The sequence below is a fragment of the Capra hircus genome (genome assembly GCF_001704415.2).
Source record: "Capra hircus breed San Clemente chromosome X unlocalized genomic scaffold, ASM170441v1, whole genome shotgun sequence".
NCBI lineage: Eukaryota > Metazoa > Chordata > Mammalia > Artiodactyla > Bovidae > Capra > Capra hircus.
In genome coordinates, this window is record NW_017189517.1 from 46,346,820 (window position 1) to 46,361,984 (window position 15,165).

The 15,165-nt window shown below is 40.6% G+C and overlaps 1 pseudogene; it reads left to right on the plus strand.

Moving 5' to 3' along the window:
• Positions 1-15,165, plus strand: part of LOC102190669 — a 61,244-nt pseudogene that overhangs the window by 24,648 nt on the left and 21,431 nt on the right.

A 15,165-nucleotide genomic window follows, 5' to 3' on the forward strand; every position in this document is an offset into this window, starting at 1 on the left:
TATTACAAGATACTGAGAATACTTCCCTGTGCTATAGAGTATAACTTTCTTGATATGCTGCAGGCACTATAAAGCATATCTAGACTGCCTAAGCAGAGACCGTAGAATAGGCAGTAGAATGGGGATTACGTGCATGCTCAGTCGCTCAGCTGTATCTTACCCTTTGTGAGTATATGGACTGTAGCCTGCCAGGATCTGCTGTCCATGGAATTTTCCTGGCAAGAATGCTGGAGTGGGTTGCCATTCCCTTCTCCAGGGGATCTTCCTGACTTAGGGACTGAACCCAAGTCTCCTGCACTACAGGCAGATTCTTTACCATATGAGCCACCAGGGAAGCCTTGGCTTACATGTACCTGACATATAAAGGAGGAGAAGGCAATGGCACCCCACTCCAGTACTCTTGCCTGGAAAATCCCAAGGACAGAGGAGCCTGCTGTTTGCGGTCTATGGGGTCACACAGAGTTGGACACAACTGAGGCAACTTAGCAGCAGCAGCAGCAACATATAAAGGCACATTGAAGCTGAGTGCTCACGTATTAATAAGCTAGGTAGGGTGTATGGTAAAAAAAAACCAGAGCTCACTTAGTGAACTAGACTACAGGTAATAACATTCTGAACCCGGGTGACGACTACGGAGTGTGAAGAAGAAGATATCTTCAAGCGCTATACCAGGTGAAGGATTAAAGGGACAGTGGAGAAGACAGAGTTAAAGGTGACTTCCAGATTTCAATCTCGGATGAGGTTACTATAACATTGGCATATAAGGTCATCCTGAGGAGAGGAGGGCTTTTTTGTTTTTTAATTGGAGTATAGTTGCTTTACAATGTTGTGTTAGTTTCTGTTGTACAAAGAAGTGGAAGTAGATCAGCTATATGTATACATATAGTCACAGCCTCTTGTACCCCTCTCGCCCCCTTCACCCCCACCCCCACCCCACACTTCTAGGTCATCACGGAACACTAGGCTGAGCTCCCTGCGCTATAGAGCAGGTTCCCACTAGCTATCTGCTTCACACAGAGTGGTGTATATGTGTCAATGCTGCTCTCTAACTATGTCCACCCTCCTCCTCTCCCGCTGTGTCCAACATGTCCATTCTCTACTTAGGAGGGCAGTTTTTGGAGGTAAGATGATTTTGGATAAATGGCAAAGTAGAGCAGGGTCATCCATATGTAAATGGCCAATAGGGAACTGGAGATATGAGACGGGAACTCTCGAAGAAATCAGGGTAGGAACTGAAATTTGAGAACCATTCTCATTATTGGTTCATCAAACATTTATGGGCACATACTCTGCGAGGCACTATGCTAGATACTGGGGCTGACGCAGGAAAAAGACAGATGTCACACTTAGCCCTCAATATGCTTATCTTATACTCAACAGAGAGAGACAGACAATTAATGAGGAAAATGTTTGTACACAATTACAACTCATGATAAGTGTGTAGAGGAGCAAAATTTGTCACCCAAAATATCTCTTTGGCATGTGGATTATTTTCAGCTGAAAACAATCAAGACCCAAAAGACTCAGGAAGAACATGTGACCTTCCCCCTAATTGCCTTTAGAAGTAGAGGAAGTATTCTAGGCAGGGAGCTATCACCACAGATAACTACAGCATGAGCTAGGTTTGTAAGTGGGGAGAAACCTAGCAAAATCTGTTGGTTAAAATTCCTCTTTGTCCAACCCTCTCTGCTTGGCTCAGCAAGTATCTGTTGATTAAACATTTGCTTCTCCATTTCCATGTCAATTGCCTTCCCCCTACATATGAGGTCCTAAACCACTACCCTCAACACCCTCTTCTGTCTTTAGCTGAAGATTGCCTTTAAGGTGAGGGTTCCAGCCGTTCTGGCTCATAGCTCAGTTTCTTAGGCCTTTCTCATGTATAAATGTCATTAAACTTTTGAGTGATTTTCTGCTATTAATCGGTATCATGTCAATTTAACTCTTAGACCAGCCAGAAGAACATCGAAGGGTAGAGGAAAATTTCTTCCTCCTCGACAAGTGCTATGAAGGGTGGCCTGCTTGAGATTAGGTGATCAAAGAAAGCCTCTGAGGAAGTGGCAGTTAACCCAAGAGCTGATCAATGGGATAGGATCAGCTAGGCAGAGTAGAAAAAAGAACAATCTAGGAAGAGGGAACAAGCAGGTTTGGATGTGGGACACACCTTGGTGTGCTGTGGGACTAGAAAGAAACCCAGTGTGGGACTTCGCTGGTGGCCTAGTGGTTAAGACTCCGTGCTCCCAATGCAGGGGGCATGGGTTTTATCCCGAGTCTGTGATCAAACATGATCCAGCATGCCATGTAGCATGGCCAGAAAACAGTGTGACTTGGAGCTACTGAGCAAGGGACACAGTAGCACAGTATGAAGCTGGAGAGGAAGGCAGTAGCCAGATCATGGGGACCTTGAAAGCCACATAAAAAAACCTGACATTTTATTCTTCTTGGAGTAGGAAGTTATTGAAAGGTTTTAACTGTAGACAATAAAATGATCTATATTCCTTTGGGCTATAAAATACAGATAGTTAAAGCATCAAAAACAGGCCTTCTTGGAAGAAGAGAGAATAAACACAGAAATAAGAGGCTGAGGGCTGAGTCTTAAGGGCATGCCTTTCATTAGAATATGAAGGGAGAGAGAGGAGCCAGCCAAGAGGAAGAAGAGTGTTCAGAGAAGCAGGAAAGGTGTCATGGAAATCCATGAAAGAGAACGGTTCACCAAAGGGTCTGGTCAGCATTGTTAAATGCTGAAAAGATTGTGAGGAGGAATGAAGTCTGAAGAAAATGTCTATAGATTGAAGGAAACCATTTTGAAAGGGTAACTTCCATAGAGAACAATGAAGCTATAGGTAATTAAGTAGAAAACACACTTCTAAGAATACATTAGTCAGTGGAAGGATAAAATAAAATGATGTGTTTTAAAATGGGCAGAAGAACAGACTAGACATTTTTTCAAAGAATATACACAGATGGCTAACAGACACATAAAAAGATGCTCAACATTGCTAATTATTAAAGAAATGCAAATCCAAACAATGAATGGTTATCATCAAAAGGAGCACAAATGAACAAATGTTGGAGAGGATGTGGAGAGAAGGGAACCCTTGTGCACTGTTGGTGGGAATGTAAATTGGTACAGTCACTATGGAGAACAGTATAGAGGTTCCTCAGAAAACTAAAATTAGAACTACCATATCATCTAGTGATTCCACTCTAGGGCATATATCCAGAAAACCTGAAACCACTAATTCAAAAAGACACATACACCCCAATGTTCATAGCAACTCTATTTACAATAGCCAAGATATGAAAGCAACCTAAGTGTCGATCAACAGACTAATGGATAATGAAGATGTGGTGTGAAAGTGAAGTGAGTTGCTCAGTCGTGTCCGACTCTTTGCGACCCCGTGGACTGTAGTCTGCCAGGCTCCTCCGTCCATGGGATTCTCCAGGCAAGAGTACTAGAGTGGGTTGCCATTTCCTTCTCCAGGGGATCTTCTCTACCCAGGGATTGAACCCAGGTCTCCTGCATTGTGGGCAGACGCTTTAACCTCTGAGCCACCAGGGAAGCCTGAAGATGTGGTGTGTATATATATATATATATATATATATATATATATATATATACACACACACACATACATATCTATATATCTCTATATATCTATATAATTCACACACAATGGAATATTACTCAGCCATAAAAAGGAATGAAATTTTGCCTTTTGCAAGAATGTTGATGGACCTAGACAGTATTATGCTTAGTGAAATAAGTCAAAGAAAGACAAATACTGTATGTTATCCCTCATATGTGGAATCTAAAAAACAAAACAAATGAATGTATACAGGAAAACAGAAACCGACTCATAGATGTAGAAAACAAACTAGTGGTTACCAGTGGGAAAAGGAAAGAGGGAGGGGCAATATAGAGGTAGGTGATTAAGAGATACAAACTACTATGTATAAAGTAGATGAGCAAAAAAGGATGTATTGTATAGCACAGGGAATTATAGCCATTATTTTGTAACAACTTTAAATGGAGTACAATCTAGAAAAATACTGAATCATTGTGCTGTACCCCTGAAACTAATATGATATTGTAAATCAACTAAACTTCAATTTTTAAAAAACCCTTAAAAAACAAAATGAAGGGTAGAATTAGCAAGTTCAAGCAACGGTCTTTTCAGCCTAGTGGAGATATGTGGGAGGCTGGATTTGGGTGCAGCCTAAGAGAAGGGCAGGGATAGTGGGAGAGGTGAAAGGAGGAAAATGAAAATGTTTGAAAAACGCTTGAAATATTAGCAGATAATTCAGAGGCCAAGAGCCTGGAGCATATTGAAAGAGATGTGGCCAAGATCACAGGTGCTAGTGTTAAGTTTTAAAGGAAGATTCTCTTTCCTCCAAGACGGGTGAGAGAGTAGATATAGTTTCAGAGAAACTTTGAAGTGAAGGGGGCAGAAAGTTTAGGAGTTCACGATAGCTGACACTGATTTTTCAATCAAAATTAACAACACACACTGATGTATTATAAATGTCAATAAAATAAAGTCTGTTTCAAGGAAGGAAACTTGGGTTATCTTGTTTGCTTTATTTTGTTTCTGATATTCCCTGCAGTATCTAATGGTATCTTGTACATGGTAGGTGCTCAATTAACAGAGGTTGGTTGTTTGATATATCTATTCTCAAGGAATTTACAACTGGGAACAACCAAAATATATATGCAATATATGGTAATTTCCAAAAGAGTGACTCTGCTAATAAATATTGTGGGATTTAAAAAGAAGGAAGTGTACTTGTAGACTGAGCTGATGTGGTAATGTTTCATACAGAAGGGGAGTTGTTATCTGAATCTTAATAATTGCCTAGGATTTAAATGTGGGCCTTCCCTCATGGCTAAGATGGTAAAGAATCTGCCTGCAATGCAGGAGACCTGAGTTCAATCCCTTGGTTGGGAAGATCCCCTGGAGAAGGAAATGGCAACCCACTCCAGTATCCTTGCCTGGAAAATCCCTTGAAAGGGGGAGCCTGGCAGAGCTCCATGGGGTCGCAAAGAGTCCGACAGGACTGAGCGACTAACATTAGGATTTAAATGCAGATTTTGTAAAAACAAAACAAATCTAGAGGGGAGCATTTTCTATGTCAGGTCTTGGATAGTGAACTTACAGCGAATTGGAAAGATCTGACCACTTTAGGAAATATGGGAGAAAATCAGCCAGAGGTTATTCAAGACGTAGCTGAGATTTAAAAACAGAGGGGACAAAGGGATTTGAACCTGTGTCAGGAGGCTGGGAGTTTAGGAGTCTTTTGTTTTGGAGATCATCCTGCCAAATTAAATGTGAAATTAGGCATTTCAGTCTAATTTGGAATGAAAGTCAGGAAACTTCATTCTATTGTCATTTCCAGATTCATCCTTGTCAAGTCAAGATATAATTCTGTTATTACCCTGCTCAAAAATTCTCAATGGTTCCCTAATGCCTACACAATTAATATATAGACTCAGTGGCCTAGCACTGAAAGGAATTCACAAGTAAGGTTCCAAGTATTTCCAGGCTTGTTTCCAGTTATACCATATACACACCACATACCCTTGCCAATTCAACTAGGAGCTGTTTCCTGATCATGCTATGTGTGTCCTGTCTCTATTCCTCTTCCCATGATACTAACTCCACACCTACCTTGATGTGTGTCAAAACCTTATCCCCCTTTAAAGACCTATTTCCCATGCCAGCACCTCCTCTATAAAATCTGTCCTACTCCTTCCCACCAGGGAGATTTTCTCTCTTCTGTTAATTCCCATAGCATTTGCGAACTCATATAAACATATAATGGATCTTATATTGTAGTTACTTGTAAGGTCACTTAATTCCTCATCTTCTAAATTTCATATTACTTGGTGACAGGATCTAGATACTGTTCATTTTTTATTCCCTTTTGAACCTAGCATAAACAGTTCTTGACTCAGACTGATGAAGAATTAGAGTGAGGCATTGGAAAAGACTCTGATGCTGGGAGGGGTTGGGGGCAGGAGGAGAAGGGGACGGCAGAAGATGAGATGGCTGGATGGCATCACCGACTTGATGGACGTAAGTTTGAGTGAACTCCGGGAGTTGGTGATGGACAGGGAGGCCTGGCGTGCTGCAATTCATGGGGTCGCGAAGAGTCGGACACGACTGAGCGACTGAACTGAACTGAGGGGTGGATGTAGCTGGGAAAGCATCAGTGAAAGTTGTCCCTAATAAGAGCTATCTCAACCTTTGTCTTGGTGATTTCTCTGAAATTTAGACTCATTGACTCTTTAGTGTTAATTTTTGATGTGCTAAATTTTGACACATGCTAGTCATTCTCATTATCACTATTTATAAGCAGTGTAGCGATTTTCTATTGGAGCACTAACAGATCTTATGATCATTTTTGAGTTATAAGTATACTGAGCAAATCGTGTACGAAGTAATATTTGTCATATGATATATGGAGGCAGCATAATAGAGTGGAAAGAGGGAACGCTTTGAATTTCACTGAACTTCACTTTGGATCCTTGCTGTTTTGTTTAATAGTTATGTGTAGTTCTGTTGCTTGCTTAACATTTTTTTTTTTCTGGTCAGCTGATTTTCCTTGTAGCAAATTACTTCTTTCCTGTTATTATTCCATGGGGCTTGAGGTATGGCTAACAATCCTCCCCATCCTCCTCTGCACTTCCAAAGGAAGACATGGGACATAGGTCTCGCCAATCGCCATATCCCTTCTCTCTGGCTAATGCCATACTGATGAGACTCAACTGGGAAAAATGAAATCCTCTGTCTGTTGAGAAAATGGGATGTATGACTGAAACTAATGGTTGTCCGTCACCTCTCTATAACCAGGATCAAGTTTGTCTAAGAACAAAGCAAATGTGGAGAATAGCAGAGCTCAGTGACTGAGATAAGTGAATGAGAGGTGATGACATAATTCAGCTTCTGGATCTGGCTATGCGTGTATTTGTGCTAAATTGTTTCAGTTGTGTCCGACTCTTTGTGACTGTATCCCGCCAGGCTCGGCTGTCTAACGAATCTCCAGGCAAGAATGCTGGAGTGGCTTGCCATGCCCTCCTCCGGCAGATCTTTCTGACCCAGGGATCGAACCCGCATCTCCTGCATCTTGTGCATTGGCAAGTAGGTTATTTACCAATAGAGCCACCTGGGAAGCCTGGATGTGGCTCTAGGCAAAGGCACACACCCCCTTCCTTCTTTATCCTCTACTCCCTTAGACTTTGGGAATAGGAATAGGAACATCGCTCAGCCGTGCCCGACTCTTTGCGACCCCATGGACTGTAGCCTACCAGGCTCCTCTGTCCATGGGATTTTCCAGGCAATAGTACTGGAGTAGATTGCCATTTCCTTCTTCAGCGGATCTTCCTGACCCAGGGATCGAACCCAGGTCTCCTGCATTGTAGAGAGACGCTTTACCGTATGAGCCACCAGGGAAGTTACATGAATTAATGAACAACTTGTTTATTCCTTAAGTCAATTTGAGTTTATTTTACTTGTAATCAACTAATAATAAATAGATATATCACATGACCTTGGGCAAGTTATTCACAATCTCTCTGAGGCTCAGGTCATCTTCCACCTATAAAAGGGGAAGAATCCTGTTAACTATCACACTCGGAATATTAGGAAGTTCAACTGGATGTGAAATATAAGGGAGAGCATTTTGACAACTATAAATGTTTGTAAAAAAGAGGATAGGTATTACAGTCTTTCATCCAAGGGGGGAAAAAAAACATATTGTTTACTATGATTATGTTTTCTTTAAAAAACAAAGAAACATTATTCATTTGACCAATATAGACAATGGAAATGCAAAAGCTTATGCCCAAAGTGTTACAGTTAAATATCTCACCACAGGATTTCTCTTTGATGACGAAAATCACAGATTTTTTTTTTTTTATTTTTTAGCACAGAACATGAAAACCTATTTATTATTCCACCTAGAATATAGAATATGCAACAGCTAGCATTTAACTTTAAGGCTGGTTCTTAAAAGCCTGCATAAAAGTTTTGAAATAAAGATTTGTTGCTGTCTCATATCCTCCACATTTTCAACTTTTCACTTTGAGTATAGGTTGTAAATACGTTGTTAGAGCAAAGCATTTAATGGCAAAATTCAACCTTGGAACATCGCATTAGTCATTCAAAGCAGACATATTTGAAAACTGGTTCAAATACTGTTTCTACCACTTCTTTCCTCCTACTCCTTTTCTTATATAACATATTATCTTTGAACCAGACACTTAAAAAATATTCTGAAAAAGTTAATGCAATTACCAATGAAGCCTAATTTATAACCTGGCACCTTCAGGACCTAGAAGCAGCTGCATTATTTAAATGTTTCAATGATAGGGAAAAATTTGCTTGTGAGATTGGCTATGTAGGTGTGGGAAGGATGGAGAACCTATGTATGAACCATGAACCTACTTTGGGTCTTAGAAATCTATCCTGAAGTTTTCAAACCCAAGGACTGCATGTTTAATTTTCATTTGTTTTGTAGTAAAGGACTGACATGAAGATATAAGTGGTGCTTGCAAAATTCTATTTTAAGGGCCAGAGATGAGCTAGCACAGCAGAATAATATTTAGAAAGTAAGCATGGGGAGTTTAAACAATTGTCTTCTTTATGTTAGAAAGATGGTCTTGCTCTTAATTTTTTCCATCCACTTTCACTGGATGCTAAGAAATGCAATATCTTCAGGAGGAAAACCGGTCTGTGTGCCACAGTATTCTATGCAAATGAACCCTGTAATGAATAAAAAAAAACCCATCACTCATGCATCTATGAATATAGTTTCTTATATTTGATATAGAGCCTGATGTACCATCCTTTTCTTTTTCCCCTTGACATCTGTGAAGTATATACCAGCATCTTAAAAAAAAATCCAGAAGGTGCTTTCCTCTTAATACAGGTGTGAGGAAAGCAAATATATTAACTCAGTATTCACCAGGAGTTTTTCTTTTACTATATATAATTTGATAGAATCCAGAAACATTTTGTTCTTTCCAAATGAATCCACCAATGGGTAAGAAAGGTTTTGACACATTCTTCAATACCAGAAGAATATAAAATAATCAAAAAATAATAGCATCTCTCTGTGGATCCCTGTTCAGACTGAAACATATCTTTCCACATGGAGCCATGGAAGTGTGGCTTTTTAAGGTAGTGTCAATAAACAGATAAAGCTCCTTATCCTGCATGCAGTTGTTCTGATTGCTTCATATCCAGCAACCACATCCTTTTTATAAAAGAGGTGTATACTGACTGTAATGATGATGAAGCTGAGCATGAGAAAGCTCATCATCATTTAAGATGAACTTATCACCTCAGAACCAAGATGTGGTAGACACAGGATTGAAAAGTCAGTCTGAAAAGAATATGGCAAGTTGGTTTGACATCTCAGTGTTCTTAACCACTGCGTTGTCTTACCTCTCAAGCAAAAAGCGACTTACTATTTTAGCAGAGTGCCTTTTCTACAACAAAATACCAACTTTTACTCTTAGAAGTAGTCATGCAAGATCCCCTCACCTCCACCTCTCTTGCCGATTCCCATATTTCTCTACCTTCTGCCACGAACAACAGTAATGATTTTTCAGGGCGACCATCAAAGGACAATGAATGTCAACGTTTTCAAAATATGAGAACTAATCTTGAGAGAAGGAAGAGAGCACTTGTTCAAGGTCAGATAACCAATTGGAAACAGTACAAGTACCAGCACAAATCTGCTTGTTCATTCCAGTGCTATCTCTAAAGAGAAAACAAAATCTCACAACACAGTGGGTAGTTTCTTATCCATGACAGGCTAGTCATCTATATCTATACAGATATATATCTATTATGAGGTCAATTTAATAAATGAGGATTCAAACACACCTGGAGCATCAGAGCATTGTTTAAGTACAATATTAATCTCAAAGGTATCAAACTATCTTGTTCCGAACCTAACGCTGGAGTTTTCTCCTCCAAACATGTTCCTTCCGTGTTGCTCCCTATTTCGGGAAGTAGTTACTTATCACTCTCAGGGCACAGAGAGCAGAAGGAGATCTGGGTTCTCAGAACCTGGCATCTTGGAGCAGGGTCCATACAGAGCTGGCACGGAGATTATCAAGGAGGGGACGCAACAGCCTCAGTGAAGGGCCATTTTGAGGAAGGTTTGGACTGGAAGCAAACTGGAAGGAGTCTGGCCTTCTCTCCTGGCCGCCCCTCAGCTTTCCTTGAGCGCCCCCTAGTCTCAGCGTCTAGTGGGGCATCAGCGGCAAATGAAGCAGCGAGACCGTTGTTTGCAGTGCCAGCCGCAGCAGCATCCGAAGGCATCAAAGGAGAACAAGAAGGTGAGTGTGAGAGGCTATAACTTAATACCTGCAGCTTAATAACTGGCACAAAGGATTGTAGTGAAAAGACACGTTTCTTTCCGTTCCTGCACCCCTGCACCTTCATTAACATGTTTGTACCCATCCTCCAGATGAAAGCGGAAGGAACAATTGTTTCTATGGAAGGTGCTTAGCCGCTTTAGTCACGTCCGACTCTGCGACCCCATGGACTGACTGTAGCCGGCCAGGCTCCTTTATCTATGAAATTCTGTAGGCAAGAATACTGGAGTGGGTTGCCATTTCCTTCTCCAGGGGAATCTTCCCAACCCAAGATGGAATCCACCATATCTCCTGCATTGGCAGGCGGATTCTTTACCACTAGCGCCACTAGTGTTTTATCTTTTTTTTTTTTAAATTGAAGTATAGTTGGTTTACAATTTTGTGTTAGTTTCAGGTGTACAGCAAAGTGAGTCATATATATATATTCTTTTTTGATCTTATCTTTTAAATTCCCTTGCCTGATCTTCAGATCTCTTGGCCTAATGGAGTTCTGGCTTCCATCATGCTATTGAAACTACTCTAATAGCTTTTTATAACTCTTTCTTTGCTAAATCCAGTGCTCATTTTAATTTTCTTTGGTATGCAGTATTGTTGACAATTTCCTCCTTAAAACTCTGTCTGAAGCACAGTATCTCTTTTTGTTTCTTTCTGTCCAGTGCCACCTTTTTCTCTGCTTTCCCCACCCCTCTATCCCCCTTCCCCCACAAGGCTTGGTGCTCTTTGGAGTTCTGGCTGAGATTCCTTTCTGTTTTCACCTTTTTTGGAGGGGGCGGGAGTGATTTTACCCAGTCCTCCAATTTTAGCTGCAACCTATACATCAATGGGTCTCTATCTGTTTTGGTCACCCAGACTTATTTTGTGAAATCTGGTTGCATCTGTCTCTCTCTTGAATGGTTCTGCCTGAATGACCCATTGACATCTCAGATCTAAAATGTACAGAACAAAACTCATTATCTTCTCTCCATGAAACCTCTTCTTCTTTCTGCATTCTCTTTCTTAAATTAACAATATCAGTGCCTATTAAATCACCCTAGCTAAAAACATGCAGTCATATATATCAGTGCTCTCACTGCTCAGTTGCTCAGTTGTGTCCTACTCTTTGCTGCCCCACGAACTGTAGCCTGCCAGGCTCCTCTGTCCATGCAACTGTACAGGCAAGGATACTGTAGTGGCTTGCCATTTCCTTCTCCAAGGGATCTTCCCAACCCAGGGATCCAACCTGGGTCTACTGCATTGGCAGGCAGAGTCTTTACCACTGTGCCACCTGAGAAGCCCATATCATCCACATCTTCTTTATTGGAAGAATAAGTATCTTCTTCATCCATTCATCTGGTGGTTGACATTTAGGTTATTGTCTGTGTCATCTCCCTCTTCCTCTGTCTGAGTAAACTCCTAGTAATCCTGTGAGACCTAGCTCAACTAACCTAATTGTGTGGAGTCTTCCTGGACTCATCCAGAAAAAGTTTCCTTTCCAGTATTTCTTTTTCACTTTGCATTTACTTGTATTAGCATTCATCCCTTTGGATTGCACTTATTCATTTATATCTCTGTCTCCCACACCACACCTATGGGCTCTCCAATGGCCAAAGGCCTTGTTTTAATCATCTTTGTATATATAATACCTGGCATACAGCCAGGAACATTATAGAAACTTAAAAAGCATTTGTTAAGTGAATGAATAAATGAATTGATTCTTGTGTACAAGGGAAAACCCTCTGGGAAGAAGTTGTAACCTCACCTCACCCAACTTTTCTACTCAAGAAAGCATATTGGAAAGAAAGTGAATGAGGATAATTATGAATTGGCTAAACAAATCACTTACAGACTTTCCTCTTAAAAATATTATTGGAACATATTACTTGTAGCACACCTCAAAACTAATTTGAGATATAATGATGTATCATAATTCCGCAGTTGAGGATGGCTCTAAAAAGCCAGGGAAGTGCTCTTCCTGTTTCTCTGAAAATGTAGAACAGGAACAGGAACATGACTCAGTCGTGTCCGACTCTTTGCGACCCCATTGACTGTAGCCTACCAGGCTCCTCTGTCCACGGGATATTCCAGGCAATAGTACTGGAGTGGATTGCCATTTCCTTCTCCAGCGGATCTTCCTGACCCAGGGATCGAACCCGGGTCTCCCGCATTGTAGACAGACGCTTTACCATCTAAGCCACCAGGGAAGTCCCAAATACAAAGGTTATATAGTCAGGACCCTGCCTATAGTGAAGTGAAGTGAGCTCGCTCAGTTGTGTCCAACTCTTTGCAACCCCATGAACTGTAGCCCACCAGGCTCTTCCATCCATGGGATTCTCCAGGCAAGAATACTGGAGTGGGTTGCCATTTCCTTCTCCAGGGGAACTTCCCGACCCAGGGATCCAACCTGGGTCTCCCGCATTGCGGGCAGGCGCTTTAGCCTCTGAGCCAACGGGGAAGATGTAGAGGTAGTGTTTTATTAGATTTGGAATTAAGCCTTACACGTTCCTTTTTAAACTTTTTTGGTCATGCTTTAATGTTTTGCACATGCACACACCCTGGAGCTTTTGATGATGGGTTCATTTTATAAATGTAGTGCATATATCAGTGCCCTTTCTAATAAATGCAGCCCTTCAGGTCAGCACTCAGGTGTACTGCAAGGGTGTTGGTATTCTATTTCTTGCTATACTTGTCCTGTGTGTAAACAGCATTTTTGCCCTTCTAGGGTCGTCATTGCAGGTCCCTCAGAAGATCATTTAATTTTTCAAAGAAATAATGAAAATAACAAGGCTTTTTTTTTGGTTAAGAGAATTTAAGGGAAGTGTTTATAAGGTTTTGATCTGTGTTGAGAGGCTCCACTGGCTCTTTAAACTCTAAATTCTGCAATTTTATGATGAAACTCTTGCTCTGGGATAAAGGGAAAACAGATAATTTCTTCTTCTATTTTACTTACTTATTCTTCAAAATTAATTTTTTGAAGTATAGTTGATTTACAATGTTATATTAATTTCTGTTTTATAGCAAAGTGATTCAGTTATCAATATATATATTTTTCATGTTCCTTTTTATTATAGTTTAGTATAAGATGCTGAATGTAGTTTCCTATGCTATGTAGTAGGACCTTGTTTTATTTCTTCTTAAAGGAGAAACTGAGTCAACTAGACATGGCATAGAGAGTGCAGTCTTTGATTATTTTCACCTGTCCCTATAGAAAGTGAGACTCTGGCAGTACAATGCCCTCATCACGCCTCTTACAGTGTTCACAAATAGTGAGAATTTAAGCATTTTGCATTCTCACTGAAGTATATTCATACAGCAGATTCTGAACCTCGAATCCTTTTGGTTTCTGGGAAGTGAGACTCCTTTCTTGAAGAGAAGCCTCTTTTTCCTGTGCTAGTTTATGGGTGTGAGAGGACACAGGCAAACCGTCTCTGGGTTTTTCTGATGTTATTCAGAAGGCTCTTAGAAAACTCACCTTGTTTCTTAAGGAAAAAAGTAAGAAAGTCAAGGATCTGTATGGAAATAAACAACCTGGAAAGATAAAACTCAGAGTCCCTTTCAAAAGAGGGAGGGGTAGCACACGATATTAAAGCAATTGTTTTTTTCTTTTTCCTCCCTGAGAGAAGGCTGAAAGATGTCACCGAGTTTAATTAGGTCTTTGTATAATCAATCACCTCATTGTGCCCTATTTTTGGAACTCTTAGGCTAAGTGCAATTTCTCTCCTGTTAATAGGAACCATGCACAAGCAGGTGAGATTAGGAAGCACTTTGCTCTGACAAGTCTGAAAAACACTGGACAGGACAAATAGTGGTCCATGTAAGTACCATTTAAGGAACCTTGGGCTGGAGCTCCCACACAAATTCAGCCCACAGGGAAAGGTCAGCAAAGGTGGGAAAACTACAGATCACACCTGCCATCTGATTATCAGGATTCCACCAAAGGAAGCTTAGAATCTTCCCTTCGGCAGTCTGATAAGGGCATAGCATTTGTGTTACATGATTTTATTGGGTACTGTGTGGAAGCTTAATAGACTTATTGCACTGAGAAAATGAAGGAAATAGCTTCAATTTCACTATCCTAAAAAATATGATTTTTCCCAGCTTATTGTGGATATGGTGCAGGGTCTATGTTATGGGCATCTGCTGTTACTGCAGCAAGGAAAGCTCCTCATGATGAAGTCAGTACGTTGGCATCAGTGAAGCGTGCACGTGTCTATCAGGTTTGGTATTCATCTCTGATGGCTTTCGGAAGCCAGAGAGCTCTTTTCAAGTCTAAACATTTTGTAAATGTTCTGCCTTTGACACTGCTGACCTTCTTAGCCCCCTTCTTGGTGTCCATATAGATCAGTGATCACGCTGACAATCTCATTTTGAGGACAGAGGAAAAGAATTATTACCAACCAGTGTGTCTTTTGACCTTCCCAGACATACATAATGAAATGACTAGATTTCTCGGTACAGAAGAAATAAGAAAATTGGAGTGGCCTTTTTTCCTCTAGTTGTGTCCTGTTAAGGGCATATTGCTTATTTAAAACATTAACATTAGATATTGCCCCTGGGAAGAAAAGCAGAGGGAAAGTTAGAATTTGGTACCTTCCAGCTCTGCAGTGCCTTACTAGGTTAGTATGAAGAAGCTATAAAAAGAAAGAGCTGTCTTACTGTGGTTCATGGGTAACCTGTTGGTGAATCAGTCTCCCTTTCCTTAGAAGTATTTCTTTAGTATGTCATGGTTCACAGGACATGAAGAAGTAGGGATTAGTTCATTATATATATATATTTTTTTCTCATTTTGATTTTCTTATTTT